The sequence below is a fragment of the Lissotriton helveticus genome, chromosome 4_1, assembly GCF_964261635.1.
Source record: "Lissotriton helveticus chromosome 4_1, aLisHel1.1, whole genome shotgun sequence".
In the NCBI taxonomy this organism is placed as follows: Eukaryota; Metazoa; Chordata; class Amphibia; order Caudata; family Salamandridae; genus Lissotriton; species Lissotriton helveticus.
In genome coordinates this window covers 1904404934-1904422405 of record NC_136063.1, presented here as the reverse complement: position 1 = coordinate 1904422405, position 17472 = coordinate 1904404934, and the positions used below count along the sequence as shown (strand labels likewise).

The 17472-nt window shown below is 41.4% G+C and overlaps 1 protein-coding gene across 5 annotated transcripts in view; it reads left to right on the top strand.

The window, feature by feature from the left end:
- The window catches only part of LOC144829423 (muscleblind-like protein 3), a 559780-nt gene extending 542708 nt beyond the window's left edge, over positions 1-17072 (top strand). For 2 of the 5 annotated variants that reach the window (XR_013610658.1, XM_078688557.1), the window contains one exon: positions 15013-15147. The gene's annotated coding sequence lies outside the window, so the exon portion shown is untranslated. Of the gene's footprint in view, positions 1-15009 lie in introns of all 5 variants that reach the window. The other 3 variants (XM_078688555.1, XM_078688556.1, XR_013610657.1) reach the window with 2 other exon arrangements.
- Positions 17073-17472: the final 400 nt, after the last annotated feature.

The window sequence follows — 17472 nt, the reverse complement described above, 5'->3', positions numbered from 1 at the left end:
CCTTGTGCCCATAGATGCTGCGGAACATTAGACAATCTCGGATCAAAATCTCGTAAAACATAGTGACCCTTGAAGTCACGTAAAAACAAACGTATTCCTTCTGGGGAGCAGCAAATAACTGCACCTAATTCTTTCAATGTCTTAATACCTAACAAATTTTCTGGACATGACTTCGTAAGCAATAGATCAGTAGTTCGGGACAATGGACCAACTTCTAGAGTAACTGGTTTTGATATCTCGTTAACTATTGGTTTTCCTGAAAATCCAAGGGAAACATTTCTAGAGCCTGAGAGCGGAGCCCCTGGAACCTCGTCATGACTTATAGTAGTCCTACTTGCCCCTGTATCAATCAGAAACTTTCTGTCGTTCCCTAATACTTGACTGTGAACATAGGGACCCTCTTGATCTACAGGTATCTCGATGAGAGGCAAGCCTACCTCCCTCTCTAGGCTGTTTCATGAATACTGCTGGTACTCTGGATACTCGGACTGTGCATACTGGTACATCTGCTGTGTAACATGCTGTGTTGCAGCGATAGGCTGCGGTACTGTAACTGTCTGTGGTGCTTTCTGTGGTAACTGGGGAGTCTGTGAAACTTGCTCTTGTCTAGGCGGACGTGGTCTTTCTTTAGTCTTACCAGTAGCTATATTGTGTTTCAGAACTGCACACTCGTTTATAAAATGACCTGGTTGTTTACAATAATTGCAGGTCCCTTTAACAGGAACTGCAGGATGACTGGCTTGATTCGGACCCCTCTTCTGACTGTCTTGAGGAACAGATTGTGCAACTAATACTTTCATTTTCGTGTCTTTCATACGTTTCCTTTCATGATCTTGCTCTTCTCTGATTCTATTCTGGTGATACTGAAGCATCTGAAGCATTTGGGACGGAGTATTAGCTTGCCAGGTACTTTCGACTTTCAAAACTCGGTTTTTAACTTGTGGACTTGAATTCTCGACTAGTTTAGTAACAAAAAGATGAGGGTATGACTCACTACTCGTCTTGAGACCACTGTTAATGCTAAAGCATTTCTCAAATCTAGAATAAAAATCACTAGTATCTTCGTCTGGTTTCTGTTTACAGGCTGAGATTGCATCCCAGTCTTCCTTTTTCGTGGCTAGTAATCTTGGCAAAACTTGTATTAACAGTTCAGGTAATTCTTTACATTTATCTCCTAGACCGGTACCTGGTACACGTGTATTTTCTTCAGCTTCTAGAGCTGCCCAATCTATCTTTTTCTCTCCCACCTCCCATTCTTTTTCCTTGAGTTTTTCATATATGCCCGCAGGCAACAGGACCTTTAACATTTTAATGAGATCTGGATACGTGTATTCTCCCATACGGAGCATGTCTTTTAATTCACGGTGGAACCCTGCTGGATCTTTATCGTGACAGGGAATTAATTTCTTCATCTCTAAGAGTTCCATCTTAGTAATCGGGGTGTAAACAAATACTCGTTGCATTTCACCAGCTGGTGTCCTGACTGGGTGTACTTCTCGTAACGGATGCTGTCTATCTATGTAGAACGGTTTACTTTCTGGGGGTGAGACATGAACAAAATGCGGGTTCAGAAACGTTCGGTATTTATGGCGCTGTTCTAGAATGACACTAATTAAATCGGTACCTAGACCTTTCCATCTATACCGGAGTAGCTCGTTCAGAACATCATGTAACGGACCTGGATCAGAATGTTGACCCTCATACAGTGTAATGAGGTGCTGGATCATATACATACCCACCAGTCGCTGCTCGGCTGGGGGCAGTTTCAGAAACATTTGTGCCACTATTTCGTCTGGAAAAGTGGTAGAATCGGTAGCCCATCGGACTGCTGATCGGGCTAGTTCTTGTTCATGCATGGTACTAAGTTCACTATAACCGATTCGTGATTTCAGAATGTGATCGGTAGCTTGAAATACTTGTTCTAGAGAACCTTGTTCTGGTGCTGGAGGAGAGATAACTTTCTTGTGTTCTAGACGTGAATGTCGGTCGGAAAGTCTAGTTCTACCTACATACGCTATTCTGGTGGGATTCTCGTCTTCTACCTCTTCAGTAGAAGAGTCATTTTCTTTCTCGCTTACTTATGCTGCTTTGCGTTTCTCGTGTAACCTTATTATTTCTTTACGTATTTTCTTGTACATACTCTCTATACTACTGAGTGTCTTGTGTTTACCCTCGGCTATATTATCACTCCACCTTGTCAGAACTTTCATTTCGGTCTGATCTTTAGTCGGGGAATCTTGTTCCGTTATTAAACAATTAATTAGAAACTTTAATAGTATGAGCTGGGTCTCAGCTTTCCTTAGAGAAATAACTTCGCCAACACTTTCTGGGTCTGTTCCTGTACGAATGAAACGATATATTCTGTCTAGATCTTCTTTCATATTTGGTAGGGTGTCCAAATACTCGGTCACCCGTCTTACACGCAATGAATATATAACCATACTATCATCACCTGGGACTGGATCATAACGGCATTCGGTAAGAGCTCGCCTGATATCTGCAACGGACTGATATTTGGGCGTACGCTGTAACGCACGTTCATGTAACTCGACTGATGTTACCCGTTTGTGTGGCGGCGGGGTTCCCGGGGGACCTCCTCCCGCGGCCCCTAAACTGGAATCGTCGACTGATACTCTTCGTGTTGGCAGAGTGACCGATGTAGCGGGAACTTGTAATGTAGGCTGGACCGGGGGTACCGTAACAGGTACTGCAACAGGTGCCCCGGTGGCTGGAGGAGCAAGAATTACATTATTTACAGGAGCTGGCGGAGCAGGATTTGCATATTCTGGGACTGTGTCGTCCAAATAGGACGAGAGAAAAATATCAGCTGCGGTCGGTTTGTGACGTAGCTTGGTCGGAACTAATGGCGGCGGAAAATTACTGGATGCCTCCGGGGTTGCTTTTGGCAAGCCCTCGGCAAGAAGAGGGTACATACCCTTAATAAGGGCATTCCTCTGTCTGTCTGACTGTTCGGTTTTAACTCGTTCACCTATTTCGATTAATTCCCTTTCTTGGGCTCTTTCTGAGGATTCTCTACTTAATTCTGACTTTCTGATTTCTTTTTCGGTTCTTTTATGAGATTCTTTGCGCCATAACTCGATGGCATCTTTCTGGGACTGTCTGGCTTTTTTTTCCATAATACTTCTTCTACTCGCATGATGCACTCGGCATCCCACGTACCTGATACGGGCCATCTATACTTTTCTTCTAATTCCTTGGTGTACTCGACCCATAAATCTAGATATAATATGGCACTTATGCCATGCTTTTGATACATAAAATGACCTGGACTGTCCCTAGGCGGGACAGGAACTGCTTCCTCGAGCAGACCTTTTCTAGTTTTTAACTGACGTAATTTTGAAAACAAAGGCATGACTATACTGAGATCTGGACACAATACAATACACAATGAACACAATAATGACTTAAGACTGATCACTCATACCACGACATTAAAACACATTGAAATGACATTTAAAATAACAGTTCGAACAGAAACATTACCTGGAATACTTGAAAATAGAAACACATGAATTTCTCGAGAACAGAACTTACTAGAATAACTAGATGCACTGCTGAAACAGTACGACACTTACCGGTCCCATAAAGAGACACGTCAGGACCCGCATCCACCTAAGTGGACACTTCGTGTTGGATTTGCGTACCCAAACCCACGGACCAGAGACAATTAGATTGACCCTGTCTAGATACTACCCCAGCAACGGTACTCACCGGGCAGCAAGAACGGAAGGCCTCGGACTGGACTGGACTGCTACGACGACGGACTACGAACTTCTCTTCAGTTACGGGTGGGCCTCCGGATACCTCGGACCTTGGACTCTCGGCTTGGGCTCTGGTCGGGACTCGCCGCGTTCCTCCACCGCCTCGTCTGGATGCTGGACTGCAACCTCCGTCTCCTCCGTGGGCCTGAGGGATACTTGAAGCAGAAATATCTGCACGTGCACGGTATGGTTCCGTCACGGCTGCAGAGGATCAGGGGGCTGGCGTGGCTTCTCCGGCGCGTGGGGAAAGGGCAAGTCCCTCTTCGGGCGCCATTATGTGGTAAATAAATAAATAATACCTCTATTTTTGACTAGATATACAATAACAGATAGCTCAATAAATAAGAGTCAAGATTCGAGGTAGCTGGAGTTTGCAGGTTTAATACAGCATAAAGGACAGGAACAGGACAACCTGCACGGGAATAGGATGGCAGGGCCTGGCAGGGGGGCCCCGACAGCTGTCGGGCAGGATCTGGAATGAGCGCGCTAACTTTAATAACAGTACACAAGTATATATACTAAAACAATTGCATTACAGTACATACAGTAGGCGTAGCAGTGGGTGGGGTTTGTAGCAGTCGCGAAAGATAAGGCAGAAAGTAGGTGTAACAAGAGGCGTGTACATAGACATGTAATGTAAACGTAACAGAATATGTCATAAATGGGGCGGAAACATGGAGGGGGCTACCTAAGGAGCCGGGACCTCTGACCTAGTGGTGCGCGCAAACTGGCAATGACGTGTTACTAGGAGAAGCTGGGGGCTATGACTTCTGCGCTAGAAGAGGAGACGAAAGTCTGGAGAGTCAGAGCGACATGTACCTAAACACTATCTAGTATCTGATGTTTAGAGAACATGTTGATAGAATCCAAAAGTTATCAGGGCAAAGGCTAACAGACTCTAAGACTGGTGCATGCATTATTCTACATGTAGTGTGTGTTGAGGAATATTAAATGACCATTAATACAGTATTTCTCTTACATGGAGACGTAAAGGCTAGACGATGACTGAAACTATTGATGCGATTCAGTAGCTTAGGAATGCAGAGAAGGAGAGCTGGACTGATAACTAGAATCATAACATACTCTTGGCAGACTGGCAGGCAGAGCCAGTCCGAGCCGGGCACTGTGAGGCAGGAAGTAAGTGAAGGGTCAGGGATACAGGTGGGGGCTGTATCGCTCCTCGGAGAGGGTTCAGGAGACAGGAGCTGAATCTGAGTCCGGGCCCTTTTGAGGCCTAGAAACGGGGACTTTACAATGAAATAACGTGCACACTGTAAAACGTGGCAACGTAACTTTACATAGGCCTGATACTCGTAGCTTTCACGAGAACTGGAAATTGGCATACTAGAGTTGGACACAACTAGAATTGCGTCTTTAATCGATCATAAGGGAATACATATGCATATTAATCATGCACATATAACATAAGATGGGGAACACGTAGGGACACAGAACATGGCAAAATTTACTTTTCCACAGAAGGGTAGTTGAGGGGGCGAGGAGGGGTTTAGGATGGGAAGAATTGGGAAATGCAACATTGTTATTATATGTATGGCGATAATTCGACTGACAGATTGACGATATGAGCTGTATTGTATCACATGGTATTATGTACAATAAAGGTTTATGAAAACTTTTAAAAAAAATAGTCTTCTAAATGTGTATTTAGAAGACTTGGAATATAAGGAGACTGCTACTTCATTAGAGGGACTAGGGACGTTGGGCCTTTCTCAGTTGGTCCCCTCTGCCACCCATAAGGCAGGACATACGCTTGATGGAATTTTCTTTTCCATGGCAGGACAGTCACTGAAAGATGTCCTTCCTGTAACCTGGACAGACCATTTTTAAATTTGGTTCGATCTTGTAAATCGTACAGCTCAGTCAGTAAAGATGACAAAAAATCCCTCATCGACCTGTACTGCTTGGAGTAAAATAGATTTGGCTTAATTTCAGTCGTTTTTAGACTAAATACGTCCTCACTTTAATCTGTGTGCAGACTCAACGTCAGTTAAATACATTGTATGGCTAAATGAAGCTATAAAAACCGCAGTACCTATTAGAAAAACCCCATAAAACCGGGGTATGCCTTCAGCCCCTTAGTTCTCAGATGCTTTACTTAAGGAAAAACAATTGTGCCGTAGAACGGAAAGGTGCTGGAGAATTAACTATGACACAGCAGAAAACTGGTTATATAAAACTGTCCTAAGCAACTATAAAAACTCATTAAAAAATGCTAAGAAGGACTACTTTACTCAACAAATTGATATAGCCAAACACACCTCCAAAGAGCTGTTCAAAGTAGTTAACAATTTAGTTACACCACCAAAGACTGACGCAACAAAAGGGGACCACATTTTTTGCAATTCTATTGCATCAGCTTTTAACTCTAAAGTTATGAATATTTATAATGTCTTTTTAATTACGCCTGATCATGATCCTATAGAGCTTACCTTATGTGATGAAACTCAGCGAAATCTCCTATGTTCGTTTGCCCTAATTACTTCTGAGGTGGTAGCTAAGCATATAACAGAAGCCAAATCTGGTTCACCAACGGACCCCTGTCCTCCTGCAGTCCTTAACAAAATAGTGGAGGTGGTTAGCCCTATACTTACTCAGGTTTTTAATACCATGTTTAACTTAGGCAATTTCCCTTCCATATGGAAAGATTGCTCCATTCTTCCCTCGTTGAAGAAACTTAACCTGGACGCGACTAACCCAGCTAATTACCGACCCATTGCCCGTTTACCACTCCTGGGCAAGAGAGTTGAAAAAATTATGAATAAGCAACTATCTCAGTTCATTCTGGATAATGATCTGCTCAATCACTCTCAGTATGGATTACGCAGGGAACTCAGTGTTGAAACTGCACTGATTAATGCCACAGAGGAATTCAGAACGTGATGGATGGAGGAGTGTCAGCGGCCTGATTCTCCTGGATCTATTAGCCACTTTTGATAAGGTGGGTCATATTTTGCTGCAACAACGGATGAAATCGATGGGGGTCCAGGGAATGGCACTGACCTTATTGGCATCCTTCCTGAAGGAAAGGAGATTAACAGTCACTACGGACAGTTTCCATTCAGAACCCTATGTTTTGCCTTGTGGAGTCCACCAGGGATCATCCTTAAGTCCAACTCCCTTTAATATATATGTTGCAGAACTCGCCCCGTTGATTAGGAAGTTTGGGTTTTATTTGATGTCCTACGCGGACGATACCCAGATAGTCGCAAGCAATTTCTTAAAAAACTCCAGACTATTCAAAATACAGCTACTCTGATGCTAGGTAACATCCCCAAATATGGTTCAATCTCTAAGGAAATTCGCCGACTCCACTGGCTTCCAGTGGCCAAACAAATTGAGTTTAAAGCATTCAAGGCTTTGAATAATACAGTACCTGTATTGCTTAAAAAACTATTTGTCTGGTACTAACCGGCCAGAAAGTTGCGGTTTTCAGGCACAAGACTGATGAAAGTACCCAGAATACGCACCACAGGTTGGGGCGGTCGGAGTCTCTCTTATGGTACTGCAAGCTGTGGAACACGCTACCAGCCGAGCTCAGAGGAGCGGCCTCCCTTACCATCTTTAGCAAAAAGTCAAAAACTTGGCTTTTCCAGAACTGGTTCCCTGGGAGGAAATACTGCAGTCTATAGCGCCAAGACACCCCCGGGTTTTTGTGCGCTTAATACGTCCCATTAACATTAACCTTAACATGCAGCTTGCAAAGTTTTATCACAAGTTAGCTACATTCATTATTTCGTAGTTAAGTTCAGGAAACATAAGCCTCGAACGCAGGTTGGCCTTCTGAATATTAAACGTTTCACTACATGAACAATTAAATATAATAAAGATGAGAAACATTAACTTGCAAAGTCATTGTTAACGAATGCATTCCATCTACACAAACATTAATTATAGTTTAAAATGTACAACTATTCTTTTCAAGCATTATGTGAGACATGAGAAAATAGGATGTGTGTTTGTCATTGCAAATAAAGCTTTGATTATGAAAAGTGATACATTTGTCTAACCATTACATTCTGCAGTCAAGATGAATATTTTTAAGCATGTCACTGTAAGGTCAGACTTCCAAATTACATTGTGCACATTTCCGCAATATTAGGTTCACTTCTAGGTAAAGAAAACTTGCTACTTAACATTTCTATTTGCACATATTAAATGCATGTCATATCAGCTTTGAATTGTACATTAATCATAGCAGATTGAGCTGCTAATCTGAATAATGTTGTACTTTAATTTGTGGGCCTTATCAAAATCATAAAGCTACTGCTATGAAAGGTACGAGCGAATGACTTTTCAGAGTAGGAAAGAAAATGGTACACCTCCATGTTTTTGGAGGTATAATTAAAAAGTTTTCTTTCATGACTATTGCAGTTTGCACATTTTAAATAGGTGTCATTTAAGCTCTAAATTTTACATTAACCATCGCGCATTTAGCTGCTAATATGAATAGTTTAGCATTTTAGTTTGTGGATCTTATCAAAATCATAAAAATACTGCTGGGAAAGGTACGAGCAAATGGCTTTTCATAGAAGGAAAGAAAATGGTACACCACCATGTTTAATGGAGGTATAATAAAATGGTTTATTCATGGGGTAAATGCTTACCAGGTGCAAAAATAAAATCCAGAGAAATAGATGTGCCAGCACTATTCATTGAAGTCTGCAATATTTCGGTCGAGCCTACCAGACACAAAAGCTGTCTGGTTGCGAAAGACATATTGTGGACTTATAAAGAACATACAGGGCCTTGCAGCCGGCTCACTATTTATCATTGGTTGAGCTTTATTGACTCTCCTATTTGCTTGCTTGTTATTTAATGGATTTCTTTGTTTCAACCATCTATCTTGTGTTTGTGCCTCTCATGGCTCATATCCTTTTTACCATCTGTTTGACTGGCTGGCTTCTTTGCTTCATCTGATCGCTTTTAGGGAACTACTTTTTTCCCATAAGAGTGCATGTGTTTTCCAGCTGTGTTCTTCATATGCTTTTCTCCTTCCCTCCATGCTTCTGTCTCTCACCCCTGCACTCATGTTGCTCTCTCTTGCCTATGTTGGTTCTCCCTGTGCCTTCAATGCTGCTTTCTCTCATCCATGTGCTTCTCTTTCCCATCCACTTTTCTTTCTCTGATCTGTAGGCCCGATTCACAGAACTAACTACAGTTAAAATCCTAAACTTACTACTTTTGGTATTCACAGAAGGCATTTAATGGTAGTAAAGTTAGGATTTTGTCTTAAGTTTGACTTAAGGCAAATTTAAGACAAACTTAAGACAGACTTAAGAAAGACTTAAGACAAACTTAAGACACACTTAAGTTAGGATTCTGTCTTAAGTCTGTCTTAAGTTTGTCTTAAGTTTGTCTTAAAGTCAAACTTAAGACAAAATCCTAACTTTACTACTACTAAATGACTTCTGTGAATACCAAAAGTAGTAAATTTAAGGATTTTGTATTAAGTTAGTTCTGAGAATCGGCCCCTGTGTGTCTCTCCCTTTATCCCCCACCTAGTGTGCCCCTAAACTATGTGTTGCTTCTTCCCCATACCCTCCATGTTGCTTCCCTGACCTCCTCCTATATTGAAAGAGCTAAAACAAAAAAATGCTTTTGCAATACTTTTTTTGAACTTACCAATTAATTTTTTTGAATCAGTAAATAAAAGAACAAGGGGCCTTATTCGTTTGTTCCTCTTTTCTTTAGCCTCTGCTGTGTGATAGTGGTGAGTGGTTTGAGTACAGTGATATGCTTCTGAGTGAATGAAGTGGAGTCTGCACAGAGGTTTTTAATTGCATTAGGAGAGGGGTGCTCAGTTGCCCTCAGCAGCCAGGAGGTCCCAAATGGTTGGTTCTTCTATATGTGCAGGAAGGCAGGCTAATGTCACTCTCTCACTTTGGTCCTCCCTCTGCCTCGCGGACTTGGAATTGGGCTGGGTGCATCGGTCACTGTAATGTGGGCTATTTTGTGATCTTAATCGCCCCTTATGCTCTTAACTTTGTTTAAGAGTTTAAAATCCTAATTTGGCAGCAGTAATGGCACAGGTTGTTTGCCTTCCCATTATAGTCTCACGCCATCAGTAGTAGTGGCTGTTCTTGCTTGTGTGCCAGGGAATGTCTCTCATTTGAGCACAAATACTGCTTTTGTGCTGTGCATCTACAGAACTGTACTCAATGTGCTCCTCCTCACTAAAGGCATAATGTGAGCTGCATTTAGTGGTGATATTTATATTATCAATAAGGTATGCAGTTCCTTTTGGATTCAGAGAGAGACTTTACAGGTTGGTCAGTGTATATTTCCAAAGGGTAGAACAGAGGTCTACTCCTTTTGGAACTTAGGGCCCTCACACACACAAGAGGGTGTCTTACTTCATTATAGGGCTTGCTCCAGGCTAGATCTGCAATGCCTGAGGGCACCCTAAAAGGTGCTCTTTAATGGAGATCTTTTTGTTCCCAAGCCGTAATGTGAAGGGCAAGTGTAAGGCTGTGAGGTTTAGATGGATGTGTTTGGTGTTTAAAGTGCATAACAATGATTAAAAATAGACTAGGTAGTACTCTGAAACAATTTTAACCAGTGAGTCAACTTGTCTAGTTAAAAACAGAGTTAGCTAACCACCAACATAATGTTCCGTGGTTGCTTATACTAAGAGGTCAACATGTTTCTTGCTTGGTTTTTCACAAAAGTGATCAGTTAGCAATTTATCAAGACCATAAATCAAGTTTACATCTACACAGTGGTGGGGATCCTAGTCAGTGTACGGGGTATACCAAGCACTATAAGAACCTAAATACTGAGTACCTGATAACCTTACCGACCTGTAAAGAAATAATAATATACATAAGTTAAATTCTCAATACATTGCAGCTTGCAGCATTTATTACCATGCTGTTAGTTAAAAGAGTGTTTAGAGGCGCAGTGAAAAGGCAGAAGAGAGTGGCAGGCAAGTGGCACATCTAAGGGCATAGGCAGGCTGAGAGACTGTCAACCACTGTGGCTGAGAGTATGCATAGACTCACTCATCTGGGGTGGGTAACGAACTTCATCATGTTATAGCAGTGTCAACAAGCAGTAACAGAATATCACATAATTCAGTACAGCAAGCGTATTTTGCAGCAGTTCCTCACGGTGTGGATGCTGCTCAATAGCCAGACAGCCTAACCTCGCTCTACCAGCTTGGAAGAGTGATTGAGGGTAGGAGACGCAAGGTTAAATACTTGCACATGCTATACAGGTGCCGGCAATGACCCGGTACATGCATAGCGGCAGAAACGGCAACCTCGGAGAGTCATATTGGAAGTGCTTCTGATAATGAATAGAAGGCTTCCTAAATCCAATTGGAAGGGCTCCTGGGGGCCGACAGTGAAAATGTCGCTGGTGGAGTATCTAGCACTGTGAGCACAGAATTAAATTAAAGTAAAAAGGGCCGAGTTATTGTGGGTCCAAGTCAACGCATGGAGTGAGGGCGGTGTTACACTATACTACAGAATTCTCAGGTGTTCATGCGAACTGTAGTCTAAAAGCTCAACGGTGTCAGGGCTACGCTAGACTTCAGAATTCCCAGGTGTTCATGGGAACTTTGGTCAAATGGCTCATTGGTGTCAGGTGGAAAAGGATGCCTCGGAATACTTGTTCTCTGATGGTGCTAGACTACTGAATTCCCAGGTAATTATGGGAACTGTAGTGAATTGGCTCAACAATGGCGCTGGAAAAGGATACCTTGGAATACTAGTTCGCTGGTGGTGTAGTGAATGGTGGGACTGGACCCGTCAGTGGAAAGAGGGTCAGAGCTATACAGAGATCTGCTAATGAATATGCATGGGGTATGCCCGGGAGAACATGAAGTGTAAAAAGCACTGTACAGACTTCCCAAATTGGTAAAAGTGAAGTATTGGAATGGATGCGATCGCCTCCCGTATAGATGGTATGTGGGGGTTTATTTAGTCAGCTCACTCCAAGGAATGTCCTCATTCAATCCCAATTTGTGTGTGGAAAAGGCGGAAAATCCAGTTTTGCTGTCTCCTGGAGAGGGCATTTTTGTTAATATGTGGACGTGCCTCAATAATGGTCCACCGTAAGTCATCAGGTGAGTGCCCCTTATTTTGTAAGCAAATGCACTTCTTCGTTTTGAGTCTGTGGCACTGGATGTCACTACGGTGTTCATTGATGCGTATTTGACTGCTCTAGAGGTCATTCCAATATACCTAGAATTACAAGGGCATGTTAGGGTATAGATACAGTTGCTTGTGTTGCAGTTAGTGTGTTTCTTCTGTATCCAATTGAACGTATTGTTCAATTTGATTTCCTTTTTTTCATCTCAGTGAAAGCACATACCGTGCAGGACCCACATGGATAATGACCTGTTACTGTGGGTAGGTACCAAAGGGATCTCTGGTCGTGCTTAGTAGGAGGTGGAGGTCTAGTGTGTCTGAGAATGTCTTTCATGTTCCTGGTGTGTTTAAAGGCGAACCGGGGTGGGAGTTATATCAGTTCGCCAGTTTGTAAAATGCCCCAATGTTTTTGGATGATCTTCGAAATACTGTTGGAGGCTGGTATGTAAGTGATCATGCATGCCAAAGCGCCTGTCTCTTGTTTCCAGTTGTGTTCTAAAAGTGCCCCCCTTTTGTTATTTTCTTGACATCTGCACCCATTCTTATTTCAGGGGTGCAACAGAGTGTCCTTTTGACACCCTTGCATCCTCGAAATTGCAATCGCAATTTGCGAGTACCTAATAGGTACTCGCAAATTGCGAATGTCTCCCCATTCATTCCTATAGGCCTATAGGACCATAGGAGTGAATGGGGAGGTATTTCTTAATTGAGAATAGCAATTTGAGATTCGCAATTAAGGAATATGTAGGATTCTCAAAAGTTTTTGCAAATCCTACATACATCGCGTTTTGTGATTCTCAAATAGCGATTCGCAAAAAAACGCTATTTGAGAATCGCAAAACAACATTTTGATTCATATGGCCCAAAGTTGTTTGTTAAATTGAAAGAAGTTCTTTGTGAGGGCTAACGTAGCACACTCCATAATGAAGCTGACTGATACAGGTAACGTCCAGTCTTCGGCTAGTAGAGCACTCTCCACTACATCGAATGTGGCTGTCTGGGATATGTTAGTGTAAAGTGCATCTGTGTCCAAAGTGATCAGTAAATCGATCTCATTTGTGTTGTTAGTGTCCTCAATTAGCTGAAGGACATCCCTAGTGGCCTGTAAGAATGAGGGAGTTTTATGTACAACTGGTTGTAGGAATTGGTCAAGAAGTGGGACAGGGGTTCCAACAGGGTGTTAATCCCTGAAACAATGGGTCCTCCTGGTCTTGGATGTAGACCCTTATGAATGTTTGGCAGGATATAGAAATAGGGGATCCTTGGTTCTCTGTTGATAAGAAAGTCAGCCTCATCCTTACTAATCCAGCACTAGGTTTCTGCCGTGGATACCATGGCGGTGAACAGCGTAGTGAATCTCCCTGTGGGAATTGGGGTATAATAGTATGGATTGGCCAACTGGCAATTGCATTCATTGTTGTAGTCCGTTGTGGACATAATCTCAGTGGTTCCTCCCTTGTCTGCTTGTTTAATGGTGATCTTGTGGTTGTTGGCCAAAGAATTCACCTCTGCAAGTTCTGTGGCTGCGAGTAACTTCTTTCAGGACTGCTTGTTCGAATGTCAGAATTTCATTTGGTATCATACTAGCATTGGGGGTGAACCTGGATGGAGTACAAAGCCCTGTGTCCATGTGTCCTTGAATAGGTGTTTCCTGAAAGAACCCCCGTAGGTGTATCTTTATGAAGAAGTTTTGTAGTTCACAGTTACATCAGGAAACATGTCTACTTTGGGTACAAACCCTAGGCCCTTCTTAAGGACTTTGGTTTCAATCTCAGTAAGAGTCCTATGTGATAGATTGAATATCAATTGTTCTTCCCCGATTGACTCCGGATCTGCATTGTTTGTTGCTTTGGCCTCTGCCATTGTACCCATGTTTGATTTCTTCACCTACGGCCTCTTCCCCTGCCCCAGCCTCTGTCTAAAAAAGCGGCTTTAGGAGTATGAGTATACCATTGTTGTGGACCCTGTGGGAACATTGTGTATTGCCATTTAAGATAGAGCCATTTGAGATCCTGTTTCCAGCTCTAGTTTGCTTTCTGCATATTTCTGCCATGACCACCAGCAGCAATGGGCCCTCGTGCCTTCTTTTCTATTTTTTGGCCAAGTATAAGCGCTTTGTCAAAAAGAGTTGGCAAACTAAGTAGACCTCAAAGGCAATACCTATTGGCTTTGCCAATGTCTTTTATAACTGTGTGCTTACTCTCTTAGGGCCTTGTAAATCAGAAAAATCTAAAGCCCTGCAGAAATTATATCTTTAATCTACAGTTGTTTGATGTATGTATGTCTCACTGAAGCATGGTGAACCAACATGCCCATGCTTACGGAGATAGAAAATGTAAATCATTTGTTAATACGAATCAGGATGGCGTTTCTTAGGGAGCTATCCCACAAATATGGCTCCATTTATGGTGATTATGTAAATAACAGTAGTCGTAGGTATTATTTCTAAAGTGCAACTGTCACTCCGCTGGAGTATCTTGGCGCTGCGCAGAAACAGACAGGAAACTCAGGACAGTGTGTCCTTGTCATTGTTTTATGATATGGCGTACAATTATTGCATGCATTAATGGCAACACATTGCAGCTAGCGTTTTGGTAATATAAATAATATTATGCAAATACTTGAATTTATAGATAAATAATGCCTGCTATATAGCACAGGAGAAACAATATGGCTTTTTGTGTCTAAAGGCAATACCATTATTCCACAGGCATATCTGTGACATTTGACGTAACACTATTTTCAAATGGCACAATAAAGTGGTTTCTTGATGCTCATATCAGATATCATATCACACAGTGGTGCTCATTTACTGAACTACAGAAGAGGAAATGCTTAGTAAGCTATCTGGAATTCGAACATAGGGTCTTTCAGTGGATACATTATCCCACTGACCACTAGACAGGCTTAATTATGCATATTGTGAGAGAGGCATTAAGTAGTACAATGCATTGAGTAATATGAATGTAGAGGTAAACTAATTTAATAGAAACATTGTTTGACACAGCAGCATATCTGATATGAAATATTAAGGATTGAATGTATGATTAATAATTAGGAGATTGCTATAAATCAATTTTAGTCACAATCACACTTCTTTTTTTTCTTTCCAGTAGATCATGTTGAAATTGTGAACAGAAAAAATGTGGAATATCATGAGGTTCCAGTGGGACGCTATACACAGCCTTTCTGTAAATATTCGCCTTTGTCCAACACCACCTCTAAAGGAAGACCCTCACAGCAAACATGTTAACCAAAATGAAACCATTGGATGTGTTATAAAAGCACTAGAAAAACAAATGACCAACAGTGCTCCATCAAGACAAGAAACCACATCAGAAAAATTATATACTTTTATAATGCATTACTTTAACACACTTAATCATTTTAAGATGGCCATCATCAAATGTGCACTTGCACACTGAATTGCTGGTTTACTATATACTCTCAATGGATAAATGTTTGTCTGTTTTCAAAGTGTTATCTTAGTCTGTTGTTTACATTATAGTCATCTGATTCATGTATGTATCATTGTCAGATATCCCCATGACAGGTTTTTTCAGTTACGATGTCTTAAGCTTTCATACACTTTTTGTTATATGTTGTATTATGGAAAACAGAAACAAAGAGTCTGAAATTGATTCAAGACAGTTTTATTTATCCTGTACATGTTATAAGTACATGTATAATTTACCTGTTATAAACAGGATACTATAGGTGTTAGGATCCACATGATTCTCTCATGATTATTCAGCCATTTAAATTATCACTTTTACCTGCATTGTCCTTTTTCATAACTGAAATGTGTGGCTTATGGTTTAATATAAAAATAGTGTTAAAGTTATGATAACATATTTTGCTCCTTTGAAAATTAGTTTGAATTTGCCTACATTTTTGTTTTTCTGCTGGTAATGATATGCAGAACAGTAGGTTGTCTGCATATGTTTTGGAGTAAACTCTGCATTCAAAAGCTTCACTAGAAAACATTTCAAGTTATTCACAAAGCACACATGGTGAAATTCTGTAAGCCTTGGAAATTGTTAGCATGAGTCTGTTAATGTACTTTACGGGATTTAATGATAAAAGATTTTAGATCAGCTTTGGCAGAATTCATAAATGTTATGTATTTAAGTTCATTTTTGGAGAACACAAACTATATTGGGCTTGAGCAAACCTAAATATGGATTTGTAATTTTGGGAATGGCTGGATTTTAATCTCACAAATGGCAGTATGGTGGAACTTCCAAGACAATATTTCAGGATTTTGGATAAACCTGGGCAGATTCACACGTAAGGGCTAACAAACCTATAAAAATGCATAGGTTTGTGGGTGTTTACCAACATTTTACTTATAGCTGCCCATGTTATTTGAAACAGGAAGCGAACACTCCCAGCAGTTGATGAGAACTTGCAAGAACGTAACCCCAAAAATAGGAGCTACTCTTCATGAGCAACGGTCGGACTTTTTTTCGGAAAAGTTTGACCATTGGTTTCACGAAGCTAGTGTAAGGTGTATGTTGGATCCCAAATGATTTATCGCCACCTGAGAAGCACAGGTGACCATAATCCACCCTAAAGTTTCATATTTCAGAATCACCCAGTCCAAACCCATGCAGAGGAATTGCTGACTGACTATAAAATTGGCTACTAATATATATATGGCTGTTACTGTGAAGATGTGACGTTTGACACCTTTTACATCTTTATCACAGGGTGGGCCTGGTCAATTTGTTGCTGAAGATTTTAGGGTGTGTACTATTTTCACATTTGCTTTACTCGTATTGCTGAGCCTGTGAAATAGGCTGCGAGCACACCTAGCAGTCTAATAAATAAGAGGCTGTAAATTTAAAAACCCTTAACCCAATTCACCTATATACATCTTGATCCATAGAAAGCTTTAGCTGTCTGTTGGTGAAGAACTATTGTCTACAACACAGTATACAGAGTGGTCTTTGGGTCAGTTTCTCACTCATGATTGGGTGTTTTCAACCTATCTTAGTATGTTCAATTCCTTATTAAATGGCTTTCCTCTTAGTTCCCTCTGGAGCATCAATTCTTTTCATCATTTCAAACTGGAAGCTTTCTATACTTCCACTTCTGATGTGAGGAGGCTGTGCCAGCACTCCATGGGAGTGTTATCACTTTCCTTTCTCTTTACAATTATCTCACAAAAAAATACTCCTTATCTGATCCATTAGTCCTCCAAACACAACTCACTGCACTGTTTTTTAATATATTCATTTTTGCATTTTTCAAATTGTTCTTGTCTGAGGGACCGGCAACTGCACTCTACTTCCGGGCTGTTTGCTTCCCTGTTAGCCGATCCACACCCCTCTTTTTCTATGCCTACCTATTTAATTATATATTTTTTTTATTTCTGAGAAGGCCTGGTAGTTGCACACCCCTGCCAGCCCACTTGCTTTCAGGGCCCTGTGTTTCTATCTCCCACACCCCTCCGCTCCCTGCTTTTTAAATGTATCAGTGTATTTTAGTACCTTTTTCACGGGCCCAGCATCTGCACACTGCTAATCGGCTGCTCACCCTTGCCTTAATTCTTGGGATGTCATGTTTTACAA